Source organism: Hirundo rustica, chromosome 5 (assembly GCF_015227805.2).
Source record: "Hirundo rustica isolate bHirRus1 chromosome 5, bHirRus1.pri.v3, whole genome shotgun sequence".
Classification (NCBI taxonomy): Eukaryota; Metazoa; Chordata; class Aves; order Passeriformes; family Hirundinidae; genus Hirundo; species Hirundo rustica.
In genome coordinates this window covers 59,580,950-59,597,898 of record NC_053454.1, presented here as the reverse complement: position 1 = coordinate 59,597,898, position 16,949 = coordinate 59,580,950, and the positions used below count along the sequence as shown (strand labels likewise).

Sequence of the window (16,949 nt, the reverse complement as noted above, 5' to 3'; positions counted from 1 at the left end):
TGTATCATATAGCATTAATCTACTTTAAATTGGGTTTAAGATCAATAAACTAAAAGGTGCATACAGGGTTAACTGAGACGAAAGCTGCACGGTGGGACACGGGGAATCTCTGCCGGGAATCGTTGCAAAGACAGCATAAAGGAACGGAAAAGGGAGATATGGGCCCTGACGATCTCCTGATTGTATCAGATCACTATCTTATCTGTTCCAGCCCGATGTTACCATTTCCAAAACTTCTCCAGACGCAGCAATGAGGACATTGTTCGGCTATTCAACGGACCCCGGACACGGACATGAATTTCTAATGAAGCTACTGCGAGGCACAAGCCTCACGGTCTCAGTCGGCCCTCAGCGAGAGACTGTACAAAAATCCGCAGTATTGGACCCAGTTTGTGCACAGAGGGGGTGACAGGCTGGCAGAGTCGGTTACCGTGTTCACCCAGTGCTGAAATCCCGGGATTCGACGCTGTCCCTTTTAATTGGGGCTACCAGAGACTGTGTTTGAGTCTCACAATAAAATTCTAAATTTGGATTCACTGAATTTGGCTTATTGAGTTTATTACAGGGGTGGATGCCATCCAAAGGGACCTTGGCAGATTGGAGAGGTGGGCCCATGTGAACCTAATTAAATCCAACAAGGCCAAGAGCAAGATCCTGCACCTGGGTGAGGGCAATCCCAAGCACAAATAAAGGCTGGGCAGTGAAGAGATTGAGAGCAGTCCTGAGAAGAACTGGGGATAGTGGTGGATGAGAAGCTGGATGTGACCCAGCAATGGACGCTTGGAGCCCAGAAAGCCAAATGTGACCTGTTCCTGCATGAAAAGTGACACAAGAAGCAGGTAAAGGGAGGTGATTCTGCCCCTCTGCTCTGTTCTCCAAAGATTCTGCCTTGAGTACTGTGTCCCCAACATGAGAAGGACATGGAACTCTTGGAGGGAGTCTAGAGGACATCATAAGGATCATCAGAGGGCTGGAGCACCTCTCCTATGCAAACAGGTTAAGAGAGTTTGGGTTGTTCAGCCTGGTTGTTCAGGCTGAAGAGGCCTTTTAGCAGCCTTCCAGCATTGAAAAGGGCTACAAGAGAGATGAAGAGGAACTTTTTATGAGAGCATGCAGTTATAGAAAAAGGAGGAATGGCTTTAAAATTGCCATGTCTGAAAGCACTCAAGGCCGGGTTGGAGGGGACTTTGAGCCCCCTGCTAGGGTGGCATTGAAAAGAGTGCTAGTCTGTAGGTGCTGGTGCACTTGAGCTCCTTTTTAAACCAAGGACAAAGTCCTCTGAAGCTTTGGCTAGAAGACAAGGTAGTATTTGCCTTCTGCCTTCCCTTAAACAATTTGTCAGCATTGAGGTTATCATGCTTATTCATCTGGTATGCAGCAAATGTAATGCCACCCTTTTTGAACAGAGGCTGTAAGAAAAAACAGCTTGTAGATTTCTGTTGTTTTTAAGCCTTTTTAAAATATGTATTTATTTTTATTTACAGTGTAGAAATTCACCACAAAAGGTCAGAAGAAAGCTCTTGTCAGAGTCAGACAAGGTCCCTTTGTGTACTTCATAGCTGTTTTATAATTTGTGCAGAGATCTGGCATGTCTTCAGCACAAGGATGATTTATTCAAGCCATTGATAACACTCACTATAAACAAATTCTTCTGTTTCATGGTTGTTTGGTTTGGTTTTGTGGCCAGAGCATCTGTATACTCACAATGTGTGAAAAAAGGTGCCAACTGTCTGATCATTTTAATATTTCTGGGCTAGAAGCTTCAAGAACTTGTAAAACAGATTTGAGGCAATTCTGTCCAGTCTCTTTCATTCCTGTTCCTTGCCTGTTTGAAGGGCTCATTTAAAAACAGTCAAAAAGAGAATGCTGCCCAAGAAACGCTGGGTTTTTCTTAACTGCCTCACCTGGAAGTTATCTGTCTTTAGCTGTGCTGTAAGACAGAAATAAATACCTTCCAATTTACATCTTCCCATGCTTGAAAACTTCCACAGGTGAGCATTTATGCTCAGTGATTTTTGTTTTCATGCCACTTTCAGACGAAGATAGTTGGAAGAGGAGAACTTTGAAAACCCCCCTGAAAGAATCTTGAGAGGTAAGAAGCCAAGCAGTGTAGCTGAGCAATGATTTTTGACGTGATGGAGCTCTTCAGTGTTAGAATTCAAGGCAGGCAAACCACCACGAGGGCGCAGTGCTAAGGCAGCCCCGGCTGGCAGCGGCAGAGAGCTTTAATTCGCTGCTCCTGTTCTGAGGGGTCAGGCGATGATCTTTCCATCGGCTCACTAAAGGAAATCATTTCAACATCATTAACTTGAGCTAACACTGAAACTCTTGGGAACGGGCTGGAGTTCAATGCAAGCGGAGGTTTAACTTGCTCTTTAGCAGGGATGTGATATTACTGTTTGAATTGAGACAAGCCTTAATTAAACTTGACCTAAGTGAGAACACAGTTGGGTGAATAATATTACATTTGCTCAGACTGTAGTTTAGTGTACTTCTGGAGTGGAGAAGGACTAAAGTATTGTTTTACTCAGGATTAATATAGCAACTTATTATTATTATTATTACTAAATGATGTGGAACTTCTCCGTTGCTTAACCCTGGTTCTCACATTCTTCTTTCAGTTATTGTTTTTTGGGAATATGCATTATAAATCAATCTTCTCAGCATTCAGCTTTGTTCTCTATATAGCCATCAGTAAACAGGTTATTTTATGTTTGCCTTTTTAGATATGCTATAAAGTTGGACGTTTCTTTGGAGGGGTTTAATTGTTTTGATTTTAAAAAAACACACGCAAAACCCTAAAGCAGAATTCTCTACAGCAAGACTTTTGAGGAGAAACCTGGAAATCAAATGCATTCACATAGGAAGAGACTGTCAGCTGGATGCAGCATTTTGAAAAACAGTGCTTGTGCCCTGAACTAAAAAACTAAAATGTACTTTGGTGGTTCAAATGAAACCTGTCTCCTTTAGACAAAAGATGCTAGAGGTAAAGCTAGTTGCTTTACCTGCTCCCAATGTCTTTGGAGAACAGCCCTTTCTCCCACAAAACCAGACTAGTTGTTTTGGAACTCTGTCTGATTTGACAAGTCCAGGAAGAGAGGACAGGAGGAAGTTTGTTTGTGTGCCTGCCCTCTGAAGAAGCTGCTTGCAGCTTCAGAGGAGATCCTGGTTCCCTCCCCTCTTGCACTGTGTGCAGCTTACAGCCCTCCTGCGGGATCCACCTGCTCGGCTGTGAAACACAGATTGCAGCAGGTGTCTCCTCTGCAAGGTATTGTAAAAAACCCTCCAAGCCAGAGGCTTGAGAATGGGGTTTTGGGGTGTCAGGTGCTGGGGGTGCCATTCTCATGGCCCAGCCACCCCGAAGGTGAGCCTGCAGCCCTTTGGCACTGAGGCTGGCTGTGCGGAGTGCGCCTACCTGGGGGTCCCACAGAGCCATGGACACCCAATCCAACACCCTCCCAGCCAAGGGAATGCAGCATAATGCCTAAATTGGCTGTGTTCACAGACCAGACTCCCCAAACCTGATGGAAAGGGGACACTTTGCCAGAACTAGCTATTTAAAACACCATGTGAGTTTCTAACTTATGACTCTGTCTAGGTGCAACAACTTGAAAATCAAGTAATCTCCTGAGGTGCCACATCTTTTTCACAAGAGCATGCAAATGTCTCCTGCAATCTGGGGACAGATCATCTTTCTGAATTGGCCACTTATGCTCCTCACCTGCTCATTGAGCCAAAGGGGGGGGGGGGGGAAAATAAAGGTGTATTTCTGTATTTTGGAAAGAGAACGCTAGAGGAAGCAGATGAAGGTTTTTCTGTATGGACTGAGATGACCTGAAATGAAAGCAGCTGTGTGAAACAGCCAGCTCCGAGATCTGTCTCCATGATCAGGAAGGAACACACAGCATTTCCCAGCTGAAGCTGGCCAGCCTGGTTGGACCTGCTCAAGCACACAAATGATATTCTTCAGGCCATCTCCAGTAGAAAACGCTCCCATCCCCCTAAAGCTCTGTCCCCTTCCTGACACCTGGCTCTTGCAAGCAGCTCTCACCCCCTGCAATCCACCTCCCCAAAAACCCCCTGTGCAGCCCGCTGGACACAATTCCTCTTGCTCTGAATCCCTTTGGGCAAAGAAGATAAGGTGAGTCTGGCCTGAGTTTAGCCTTGTGCCTGGTGGTGAGAAGGTGCTGGGATGCTGTGTAGGCTGGAGGTGGTGTTTCCATCACCTGGGGCTACTGTGTGCCCATGTTGCCTTGCCCTGCAAACAGTGAGGTAGCCCTGCTCTGGAGGCTGCTTCCCAAAGGGCTGCTGGTGGCTATAGGACATCTGGAAAGCACGTGGAAGCTGCAGATGGTGCAAATGTGGTACGTGGGAAGCATGTGAACGGCTCAGTAAGCCTCTAGGAACAGCGATGGGAACTCCTACATGGTAGAGACCTTCCCTGGGTGTCTCAGGAAAGATTTTATCATCACACTGCAAGCTGGAGCTTATACTCGTGCAAAAAATATCAAGGTTATTTCTGGATAAGGGAGATTGAGTCACCTTTCAATTTTAGGAGTTCTGCTGGGCAGTTTATGCGACAGAGAAGTAGGAATAGAATGGTAATCATAGGTCATGTAATACAATCCCCTACAGCAGGTACAACTCCACCACCAAGTCCTGATAACTAAGCAATCTCACCTTTAATTTAAAAGCTTTTTTACTGCTGGAAAAATTGTCACAGGAATGTGTTTCCCAGAGTATTAGAAGTCAGTCACGTGAGCCAATTTAATTTGAGTTTTATGCTTTTTTTCTTGCATTTACCCAGTCTTTAGACAGTCATGGAGGAAAAGACAAATCGTGTAACTTAACATTATATTGATTTTTTTTTAATATTTCTTGTTTAAGATTGCATATAAAGGTTTAAATCCCCTAAATTAATCCAATACTGAGAGTCTACCACAAATTCTGGTGTTAGCATGGACTCTGCTGTGAACACAGGATGTTGTTCTCTGCTTTGGTCCTAGTATTTGTTTAAATTTTCTTCATTTCTCCCTTTCAGCTACTGTGCTAGTAGACTCTGAACTGAAGACCATTTCCAAGGGACTCTTATCTGCAAACTTGCAATAGGTAGGCTTAAGAACCAGCCAGGTGATTTCCAGGGGAGGAGAAGGAGAAGATTCTGTATCTGAGGGTGATTCCCTGGTGTCACATAACCCAAGGCACCTGGTGAGGGGAAACAAGAAGGATCTGCTGAGTCTACATCACAGAGGTTGAAGGCCAGCAGTTTTTCTCCTGCAGTTCCTTATCTCTGAACAAAGGTGAGTCCTTTTCATAATGTTTCAACATTGTGTCAGAAATCTCAGAATTAACTAGATCAAAGACTTCCTTAGGAGGAATAACTGAGGTTTTGGTGGCCAAAGGATTGGCACCTCTTGAAGATGCTGGAGAATGGAATTACTGCAACTACTGTTTCTGCAAACATTACCTTCTACCTCTTTGGCTTTAGCCAGAGCAGCTAAGCAGGGCACTCCTCTTCCTCTAAAAATGTGATCTGTGGATTTCCTTCAAAAGGGAGAGAAAAGTCTCCTCACTGTATTTCTCAATAGGTGACAGGGAGAAGGAACAGCTGAAGTGTTTTCTGTGCAGGTCCAGCTGTGTAATTAGAAGAAATCGAATTGACACTCGTTATTTTCCTCATAAAAGTCTCTCCTTTACCTCGGTTCCCTTCCTGTAGCCTCTGCTGGAAAAATGTTTCAGATGTACCAGTGGACACTCCCTCTAGCCAGCTAGGAGAGGTTATTCCAGCTCTGTTGGCCCCTTCCCAGAACACAGATTTTGCAGGAGCTGCCATCTCTTTGCTCAGTTGTGACAGTCAGCATTTTATGCTGATGACTCGACAAGAGAATATCCCCGTGCCTTTCTGGTCAGTGCCCGAATGAGGAAATAAAAGCCACTCGCGGGGTTCGCAGTTTATCTCTTCACAGGCCGCGGGAGGAAATGATGAGGAGAGCGAGCAAATCTGTTGACAGGAAAGATTTGTTCTACAAATGAAGGAATACTCTCAGGAACAGAATACTCTCAGGAATGCATAAACTCTCAGTTTATGGGAAGAGACTGTTTTCCAATGGTCTTCATCGGATGTTTCGAGAGAGCAGGGTGCCTCTTGCAGAGACATCCAGTAACGCTCAGGACTGCCTTCTGTTAAAGACCCAAGAAATTCTGGAGGCTCCTGCACTTGGTTTCTTACTGCTGACAGTGTACAAAGCTGTGGGGTGTTTTGAGGAAGAAAGGATCACATGATAGAGGAGAATAGATGAGAGGACTAAAATGAACATGCAAGCTAGTTTGTGTACTCTTTGATCAGCTGATTTAATGAGGGGGAAAACCCCCCAAGCTTAAAATCATGCAGGAAACTGCCGCCTTTCAGACCCAAGCCTTGTTTTCAGACACGTTATCCATCTGCAATAAAAGAAGCGCACGTGTCAGCCACAAACATCGTTGGGATAATCATGCATCTGGCAAATGAGTGCTCAAACCCCATCCTGTGTGATCGGCCTGGGGCTGACTTGAACTTCAGGAGCAGATTACATCAAGCTGCAAGCACTTCTTCTGCTTCAGGGGGTAGCTGAGGGGTCTGCTTCATTTTCAGAAGCTGACATTCTACATCTGATAGTGGCCATTGGGTGTTGAAAGAAGAAGCCATCCTTTTAGGTAGCGTTTATGTATGAAAACGCTTTTGAAAAGCGTAAGGAAGCTGATGCCCACGTACTGAGCTGGTGGTAGTTTTATTATGGGATGTTTGCACATTTCTTCTTCCAGAATGGGTTATAAGCATCCATTCTGTGTATCAAAAAACTTTCTTTGCAAAAGCTGATTGGCTAAAGTGATGCCATAAAAAAGCCAGGAGTCACTGCTTTCCTCTTGTGACTGAAGGCAAAGTGCCATTTTTACGTGTTTAAAGTAGCATATGCTCGTGCACAGATGGACAATGGTGCTGACAGATAATTATCTGCACCCATCTGCATAAATCAAGGAGAAGCTAAGACACGCTACATCTTTCTCTTAGCCCTGCAACGGAGATTTTGAAATGCATCAGTGCACTGAGCAATGATTGTAGGCCGATGGCTAAAACATTCTGAGAAACTAATTGGGTTTGTAAGGAAATCTCACGGTATCGTGGCAACCTGGGCCCAGAAGTTAACACATCCAGTCATTTGGAAAGCATTGGGTAAGTCATCTTAGAAAGCATGAGTTGTATTTTGTTGTCCTCAAGACCCCACATATGCACCAGGGCTGTAGCTTACCTCTACTATAATTTCACTTCTCTGGGCCGTGGATATCTGGAGCCCTGCTTATTTTAGCCTGGTGTTTTCCCACTCTTCTCCAAAGACAGGAACCTAAAGAGTGATCCAGTAGAGATGTGGACCCTGTAGACCAGGTTAATATAAGCCCACTGACAAGGCAGGGGCTCTTTCCAGCCACGTTTCCCGTGGCTTGCCCAGAAGATTGCTTAGCCATCTATCAATCTATTTCAGAAAAATCTCATCATCTCCCTTGGGAATAGCCAAAAGTTTGGCTACTAAGAAATCTCTTTGGATCACCTTGCTGGTGTGATTCAGTTACTCTGCTTGGAGGTGGAAGTTGTGCAAAATCACTTTTATGTGTGAAATGAAGTGCCCTTCCCAGGCTGTAACTTGAAGGGAGGCTGATGACTGAAGTTGCTGTTAACAAGGCTGCCACAGGCGCTGACAAAACTTCTTTGTTGTTTCTTAAACCTAGTTTTATATGCCATGGCTAAGAATATTAGAAGGGCTTCAAGTTGCCTGATTTGGTCATGGTCTAGGGACTGTCAAAGAAATTACTCCTCGACCATAAATTACGTACATATCTAAAAAATCCAGGCTCCCTCCACGTACCCACAAGAAATTCCAATGCTGCTGGAGAGGAAGAAACTGCAAGTTCTTCCAATGCAACATTAGTGATAGAAGGATCCAGCTCTGTTTTGAATGAAAATGTAGGGATATTTTAGGAAAAACATGTATAAAGTGGCTGTAGGTCCATTAAGTTTAGGAACTAAATGGAACGTATTTCTTTGCTCAGCAGGTTGGTACAATAAATCCTTTGCAAGACTCTCTGGCCCTTTGGTTGCTCCATGAGTTTGAAGCTGCTCTTAGATTAGAGTATCTTCCTAGGAAATTGATGGTGTTGTGAGAGTTAGTTTATCTGCAAGAGTGAGTATCATTCCTGAGGTTTTGTGACCACTTTGTTACAAAAATGCTCTGTCTAAAAATAAACATAGCATATCAACCACTTTACTCATTTTGCTTTCAGTGGGAAGCTGACCTGTGGCCCTCAGATTCTCCCTTAGTCAAGGATAAACAAATTTAAGTTCCCAGAAAGAGCTATCTTTATTGCATTGAAAATAGAGCAATGCATGGAGTTTAATTTAATCAGTAATTTCAGCCTCTCCAAGCTACCCTTATGGCTTTCTGTGAAAGCTTGTAAAAATAAAAATATCTTAGACAAAAATAACACTCCCTCATTCTAACACTGTGGAGTGTCTCAGTACATATTTGGCACATCCTCTGAGGCTCTATCAACAACAATTCGAAATAGGCTGATGTAAAAGGCGAATTATAAAAGTAAGTGGCATTTAGTGTCTGGTCCTGTATCCTCTGAGGCTTCTGACATGCACTCAGTATAATCTGCAATGCTCATAAGATAAAATAGTGGGCATTAGAGGCTGGGCAGCGATGGACAAGGTCAAAGTCAGTTCTGCAAAAGAAATGCATTGAATTCCTCTTCTGTTAAATTTTTTCACTCAACTTGATAGCAAAACCCAGCGTCTTCATTCTTGCTCACATGTATTTTACAGACTACAAGTTTCTTCTGCTACATAATAGTAATATATATATATATATAGGAATTGTGATAGGAGAGCATTTTGCAATCTCTTGGTGTGAAGATGCATAACTTCATTAAAATAAATCAGGTCTATGTTATTCTCAGATGTAAGTGACTTTCTTTGAAACCATCTTTCCTAAAATTGCCTTAAAGGCCACATTAATACTTAATGACACTCCTCTTGTGGGCAAGGCACTGTAAAATGCACTTTTTCAGCCTGTCTGTTTAAAGTAAGACTTGCAGAATGGTAACACCTCCTAACAACAAAAAGACAGCTGGAGGCCTGCTGCTGGACTGAACCAGCAGCACTGATACCGCTGCAGATGAAGCACACCATCAACATAATCCCTTTTATTTTATTTTTTTTTTTTTCTCCAGAGGCACCAGATGGCAGCATTTTTCCCTCACTGAGTGTGATCTCATCCTCTCGGATTCACTCCTGGGATCATCAGGCTTTGAGGCTGCATAAGCCACAATGACCTCAGCTGAACTGCACCTTCTCTGTTGCCACCTGCTCCTTTTTCCTACTTTTATTGGACGTGCAGAGTCACATTCAGGTGGCCTGAACACAATCCAAGCCCTTGAAGTTGTGGTTGCCTTTTGCCTGTGCAGGTCAGAGAGTCTAAAAAGAAACATTAGCATACAGGTACACAAAAATTTAGACTCAGAGAATACAGCTCTGACCTCTAAATTTCCCATAACCTCTAAATATTAAGTATCATGAAGTTTATTTGATATTCTTGTTAGCTACATGCTCTTTCCCATGCACACACACGCACAATGTAATACTTGTTTACAAGCAAGTTTGACGTGTGTCCTTTTCTATCAATGCTTTATTCCTTGAATAATACTTCACTGTACACAAATTATGTATGACAAGTTATGTGCTGCTGGACTTGTAACCTCCATAACCAGAATTCTGTTCTGGACAAAAAATCTGAAGCAGGGCAGGGATTTTGGGAAGTAAATTGCAAGCTCTAGGTTTTGTTTTTTTTTTTTTTTTTTTTTTACACTTACAGATGTGGCCTAAAGATTTATGGGCTAGGATTTCTGTTATCATTCTATCCTCTACTCCTCTTCTTCCCTTCATCCTCATGTTCTTGCTTTCAATGCTGCTTTGTTAAGTGTTTTGTCTTAGAAGAAAAAAACCCACACATTATGTCCGGCCGTAACAAATTATTCTTAAATCATCCACCTTTAAATTTGGATTCTGCAGCACTGGACTACAAATATTTGTTTATTTGAACTATGTGACTGACATTGACAGCAGAAGAAAGGCTCTTTATCCAAAGTGGGGTTGGATAGCTGGCCCCCAGAGGGTGAAGGAGTAGCAGCCCTACTGGCTGCTGTTTTCTTTGACTGTTACTGCATCAGGTTGCTGGTGTTTCTGCTGTGGTGACTGGGTTAATGCTTTACAAATGCTATGAGCTCAGCAGCAGACTATTTGGGGATTGGATAATTTATTAACTTCTGACAAGCAGGCCATTATTTTTCTGAAGAACATGTCTGACAAGGGAATTTACTTTCCTTTTTTTTTTTTTTTTTTTTTTTTCCCAAATTTCAGCCAAATTCAACATGAGCGTCACAGGACAGGGGCACTGGACCCTCGACAGCCCCACCCTTCCTCTAATTTAATACCAAAAACTATCTGTAAACAAGCAAGAAGGAGGGAGGGAAGAGTAATTCTCAGAGGAAGTATTAAGAATCCTGTATGATTGAAACGTCAGGCTGTGTAAATTTGGGAAGCAGTGCTATTTTCTTCCATTAAAAAAAAATCTAATTAAAAAAAATACTAAAATTACTTCAAATTTATTTCACATTCGTGTAGCAATTTCTTTCCACTTCTGGATTTGCCTGTACTTTGCCATAAGCTAGTATATGCAAAGAGGACAGATGTAGCTTTATGCCCAAGATGTGTGAAATAAATGCAATGGACGTATATGAGCATCTCACCTGAAAGCAGAGAGGCATTCCACCACTAGAAGTCAATTGTGTTGGTTTCACCTTACCCTCTATAAAAGGAAGTAAAGAATTTAAATATATCTCTAGTCTTCTAATGATTGATGCAATCCCTTGTGCACAGTTGCATTGCAAAGTGGAAGAAAGATTAACTGTAAATACTTTCTTTTTTCTAACTATAGCACTGTAATTACTATTTTGCACCTCCTCTAAGACAAGCAGGTACCTGTGATGAGCTTTGAGAGAGGACAGACGCTGAGAAGGTAAAAAGAGTGGCTGGTGTCACTCAGGACGGAGCATTACAGCTTTGCCATTATTTATTTTGGAACTGTGACAACTGACCGAGAGATGGGAACTATAAATAGGAATGCAATGAGCATTAGCTGTGCAAGAAGAAAAAACAGCGTCACTTGGCACGCAGCAAAACGTGTATCTGGCATAGCACACAGCTGTCCCTGCAACTCCCACTACCATCCTGGGGGATTTTGCTGATTTCCCACTCCTCAGAATGAATTAGGAACGGCACCATCTCCGTTAGCTTTGATTCTTACTCAGTAGAGCTGGCTCAGATGGGTCCCGCTAAACCTTTACCTAAGAAAGATGCAAGTCTCCTCCCACACGTAAATTACAGGGAGAACATTGTTTGTTTTGTGAAGTGTAACTGCTGTGTAACATTCACAGGCTGCATCTTGCACAGTCAGTGAAATCACTGTCGGAACAAGCTGATGGAATCAGTGCTTCCCTTCGCTGCAGTTCAGAATGAAAACATCACACGGGGCCAAGTTCTGCCTAGCAGAGCTCATTGTGTTTTTGTTTCTAAACAGGCATGGCAGGAGGTTGCACCTCTAAAAATTCAGTGCATGTTAGCTCGGAATGGACTGAGAGAGAGACCTTGGTGGTTTTGTAGCAGAAATGTACTTTCCACTGACTCCTGAGTTTAGCCTTCACTCCAGGGGTGAATTGTGTCAGTCTGAGATGCGATAGCATGCAACTCAACACACATACATTTCCTTCTGTGTATACATTGCTGCATGATGCATACAAAACATGGTGAGTGCCCTATATGGCCTTAGCCATAGACAAACAGATTTTTTTTTTTTTTTCCATTGTGACAATTACAGGTGCTAACATGTGACAGGGGAATAGGAGGCAGCAAAGAGTGGTTGGGAAGAAGTTGTTACAATGCTCTTTGTCTAAAAAGCAAGCATTTCATTAGGATGGGCAAAACAAGACACATATGGAATAAAATTTAAGTTTTTCTTCAGAGACACAAGAACACCAGCTGTCTCAAGAGTTTCTGCCACTGAACATATAACAGTTGCTGTGACAAGACTATGGCTGATACACTGTGCATGATTTCTCTCCCGCTGCCTGTCCTGCACAGAAAAAAAACACAGGTATTGCAAAGGGACAGTCGACTCCATTCAAACCCAAACTATAGCCTGGACTGTTCTCCTGAGCTGGGCTTAGATGTTGCTCCTGTCCACACAGTGAATTTTGAATGCCCGAAGGTGCCTTTGACAAGTAAAGGCAGCATTGTGTTGTGTAGGCAAGGATGTTACGGGCTTGTCCTTGCTTCTGTTGTTTTTCAGTTGGGACAAGTAGGCTTTCTTTGTTTGGAGCCATACTTTTGTCTTCAGTGAGTGCTTCTTAGGAGCTGAAGTAGAGCTAGCCTCACTCAAGACATACATAAGTCTTAAGCAGAGTTTTCCCCACCTGAAAGGGACCAGATAATTTCCACTGCCAGCTGAACAGCAGAACATCAGCCAGAAAAAACAACATTAAGTGCATTTACATGTTTGATGCTAAGGGCCAGAGAAGGAAGAATGGATAAGTGGTGTTTACAAGATTTGTCCTCCAGCACAATAGAGTACACAGCTTCCTTTAATAAACCCCTGTAGCACAGGCAAGAGGCGATGGTCCTGGTTCCTGGCGCTTGTGATAATTTGCCAGTGAAACATAGAGGTCTCGGATGGTTTGTGCATTGTTTATTGCAGCTTTTACCCCTGCAGCCAGATTCACCAAACTGATATTTTGCTTTTGTCAATGAAGGCTTCAGAAAGGATTTTTGTAAACAAACAAAAATACCCCAAAGCAAGCTGCTAGAGGGTGAATGGCTGCTAGCAGCTGATTTCTTAGAGGAGGTAAGTTTTTAAGTGCTGGAAAAAGGCAGACGGGTATGTGGTCACACACGTGTGGACACACCTTTGCACTGACCCTCAGGAGTGTCCAAGTGGATGGAGCTTGCCTCGGGCTTGCAGTGACCCCCTGCACTGTGTGCCCAGCACGTGGCTGAACTGAGGTCTTGTCCTGCAGACAGAAAGGAGTCCTTCTGCTGTCAGGAATTTAACGCAACTTCTGGGTTAAGTAGGAGAAGGGTAACTGTTTCTGTTTAAACATTTGGATCGTACAGATGAGATTGGCTGGTCAGCACAGGCATACAATCCTCGTTGTGGTCGGCACTAGCGATATCCAGTGGACTTTCCCTAGATGTACACTTGACAAAGAGCGAAAGGGAAAGCAGCTCAAGGCTAGCTCGAGGCTGGGTTATTTGCTCCGGCATCGACCTGCATTCCCTTCCTCATCCCACATCCAGGTTCCTGCCCGGGACGGCTTCTCCTCGCGTGTCAGCTGCTCGGGCCTGTGGCGGCGGGGCAGAGGGGAGAGGACACGGGCGCTCAGCGCTGGAGGAGCGGGAATTCTGTCAGAGAACGGCGAGAAGCCAAACCCACCGCTCCGAAAAGGAAGATAATTTTAAAAGCCCCAGAATGAAGGAGGGGGCCCGCGGCCTTCCAGCACCGACCCGCTCCCCCCGGGCGGCCTCGCCGGGCCACGGGAGCGAGCGCAGCCAGCCGGGAGCAGTGGGAGGAGGAGGAGGAGGAGCGGAGGGAGGAGGCAGCGCCGGCAGCCGGGCGGGGAGGGGGCACTCGGCGCCGAGGAGGAGGAGGACTAAGATGGCCACCAGCCGCCGCGGGGAGCGGCCCCGCTCCCTCCGCGGCCCCCTGGGCGCGGCCCGGCCTTGATGGGGCCGGGAAGAGCCCGGCGCCCGTGCGGTGCAGCAGCGGCGGCGGCGGCGCCTCCCGCCGGAGCCCGCCCGGGGGGAGCCGCCCTCCCGGCCCGGCCCGCAGCGCCCGGCCGCGACCGCCGCGCCGCGTAACCCCCCGAGCCGAACCCTGCTGGCGGAGAGAGCGCAGCCGAGAGCGGAGAGCGAGGAGGGACTGGACCGCCCGCCGCCGCCTCCCCGGGCCGGCGCAGCGGCACCGCCGGGACCCCGCCGCCCCCCGGTGAGTGTCCGCCGGCGCTGCCCGCCGCCCCCCGGGCCCCGCCGCTTTGTTGCGCCGCCGGCGGGCCCGGGGAGGGCCGGCGCCCCCTCGGCGCCGCTCGGCCCGGCCGCAGGCCCCGCTCCCCGGGGATGCCGAGCGGCCGGGCCGGGCCGGAGGAGGGGGCGGCGGCGCAGGTGCGGGGGGGCGGCCGATCGTTGTCAGTGCGCGGGCACCCCCTCCGGCTCCGGTGCGGGGGCTGTGGCGGGGCCGCGGCGAGGGGGGCCGCGGGGGAAGCCCGGGGGTCGCGGAGGAGCCCCGCGGGCGCCGGGCCGCTCCGGCCGCCTTTGTTGTGGCCGGGGCGGGCGGTGTTCCCGCGGGAGCCCCGGCGGGGTACGGGAGGGGCCCGCCGGCCCCGGCCCTGGGGAGGCCTGCAAGGAGCGTGGGGGAATCGCCCCGGGCCGCCGCGGGCGCTGGGCGGCTCGCAGGCGGTGGGGCGGGTCGGCAAAAAGCCCCCCGCCTTTTATTTTGATTTTTCGTGCGGGTACTGATTTTGGCGGCGGCCTCGAGCTGTCGACCCCGCGGTGCGGCAGGGACATTGAAGTTACAAAAGCCGACGGGTTTGTCCCCGGTGCGTCCCCGGGGACGGGGGGGTCGTGGCTCCCGGAGGGTTCGGAACGTGGTGTTGAGGGGATTTGCGAGGTTGCTGAAGTACCCGCTCCTTGTCTTGAGCGTGGTTTTCGCCCTGCAGTTCTGGGAGGTGCTCCACGCAAATGGAGAGGTTTGCATAGAGACCAGTCAGTAGTGCTGGGTGCTGAAACCCTGTGTGATGTTCACCTTGAAAGATGAGGACTTTAATTTCTAGCTGTGCCTGCATAGTGAAACACTTACGGAAGAAGTGCAGAGGACTAGATGTCTTTATTTTGACCTACAGTTTCATAAAGGATTTAACTGAAGTTTTTTGGCTAACTAGAGTAACTTGCAAGATTTCAGTGTAGACTTGTGAGTCCTGGCCTTGTTTTGATGACTGAACTTTGGCTTCTTGGTAATGCAGGTTTTGTGACGAGGTCCGTGCGTGTCCGCGTACTGGACCATGAAATTTTACTACGAAAAAGTGGTGGGTTTCCTGTTAAGAAAAGCCAATTTTTGCGTGTTTTAGCTAACAGAAGTTATTTTTCTCGACCAAAGCTGGGTTGCTCCCTGGTGCCTGTGCATGCTGTACAGCTGTAGGTTGTTCCTGAGCTCACAGACTCCTATGGATCCAGTCAGGCTATGCAGAGAGCCAGTTTGATTGCATCCTTGGCACCTATTGGTGATAAGCTAGCAGTATCTTGAAGTAGGCTATGTAAAAAAACTCTAGAGTCTTCGTGAACTGGCATTTCTGCGGTATCTCACTCATCCTGTGCAATCTTGGTAGACATACAGCATTTGAAGATCTAAACTTACCTGCTGTGGCAGCTGGTCAGTGGCAGCAAGCCTGCCAAGTCCCCTTTCTTTGCTTTAAGGGTATGGGCAGGCAGGCATTGTGTCCTGAAGTGTTAACATGGCATTGTGCCTTTGTGCCTTTGTGCCTTTGTTCCGTGGCCCTGGTCAAAAAGTGCTGGCAATCTGTCTTTGGCTGCACGTTTGGACTGTGAGTGGGTGTCTCCTCACTATGTGGTGTGGGTCTGTTGAGCTCAATTGGAGCCAGCTCTGGAATACTCCACACTGTTGATAAAAAGGTGTTTTGGGTAGAAGAATCCCTAAAATAGCAGATGGGGGAATGGTGAATAGTATTCTTCAGTTTGGTATGTCTTTACTAGGAACTGGACACATTTGCTTCTCTAGTTTGTTGGGCAATTTTAGGCTGCTAGACTTGGAATAAAAATTTAGTATGTTTTGGGTTTTGTGGTCATATTGCATCTCTTAGCCAGCTGATTATCTAGCTGAAGCAAGTTAAGCAGGGTGCTGCTGTGACTTAATATCTTCAGCACCCACTTAAAAATGTATGACACCGTTTCTATATCAAGGTTTAAGTGAGGGTTGATGTGTCCAGTCAATTGTTTATTTCCAGTTCAGTCCATCAGGATCAGCTACTTGGTAGCGCTGCTACCACACAGTACTGTGAGAAAAGAACTTTTTATTCAAAATGGTAACAGTAGGATGCTAAGTAAAAGAATAATTCTAGTTCTTGATAATTTCAACCTTGACATAACAAAGCTGCATTATCTTGTTGCCTCTTGGGGCAGGAGTGGTCTGAGGAGGCGATCTGTGACAGCCATCTGTGTGGCTCCACAAACCTTGGTACTTAGCTTTGGTTTAGTGGAGCTGAACTGCCACAAGTGTGCAAGGCGAGCAGGTCTTCAGGACGTATTGATGTGTGCTCCTGTTGGAGGAGTTCAGCAGTGTGCTTCACATCCACCAACTTTGCATTAACTAATTCATCGTTTTCCACAAGTGTTCTGTGGGGTTTTTAGCGTTCGGGAAAGTTCCGTGGTGCTTTATGTGCAGGGAACAGGAGCGAGTGTGGGCAGATGTTCTGCTTGCCCTTTGAAATGCTCAGGACTGTCATGAGATTGTTTGGAAACTTTGGTGTTGGAGCATGGTGTTTCACTTCCCAAATGTTGATATTAACTGCTCCGTGGCTGGGTTCTGGGCATTCACTTGGGTCTCTGAAGATGCTCTAAGCTGAAAAATGTAAAGAGAAGACAGTGGTTCCCTCTTGGGTGGTTAAATTGCCAAAGGACAAATCTGTTCATGTTAATTAGCAGTTTCGTTCATCTTTGTAAGTGATTTTAAGTCCCTATTGCAAAATAGTGGAAATACTGTTTCAGCAGTGGCCTTTGACTTGCAGGACTTCCTGCC

At 46.3% G+C, this 16,949-nt stretch overlaps 1 protein-coding gene and 1 long non-coding RNA gene across 10 annotated transcripts in view; both read left to right on the top strand.

The window, feature by feature from the left end:
- The first annotated feature begins 698 nt into the window (after positions 1-698).
- Positions 699-11,714, top strand: LOC120753498 (uncharacterized). 8 transcript variants are annotated; one of them, XR_005701121.2, is made up of 6 exons: positions 719-839; positions 1,992-2,092; positions 5,042-5,300; positions 5,717-7,210; positions 8,086-8,213; positions 9,265-10,444. It is a non-coding gene; the product is annotated as an uncharacterized LOC120753498 (long non-coding RNA). The 8 variants fall into 8 exon arrangements; XR_005701120.2 differs by having other exon boundaries at positions 8,083-8,213; XR_005701124.2 differs by having other exon boundaries at positions 7,049-7,210; positions 8,083-8,213; positions 9,265-10,441.
- A 2,325-nt stretch (positions 11,715-14,039) lies between these two features.
- The window catches only part of WDFY3 (WD repeat and FYVE domain containing 3), a 154,081-nt gene continuing 151,171 nt past the window's right edge, over positions 14,040-16,949 (top strand). The window contains exon 1 of one of the 2 annotated variants that reach the window (XM_058420815.1): positions 14,040-14,129. The gene's annotated coding sequence lies outside the window, so the exon portion shown is untranslated. The remainder of the gene's footprint in view (positions 14,130-16,949) is intronic. The other variant, XM_040065491.2, reaches the window with a different exon arrangement.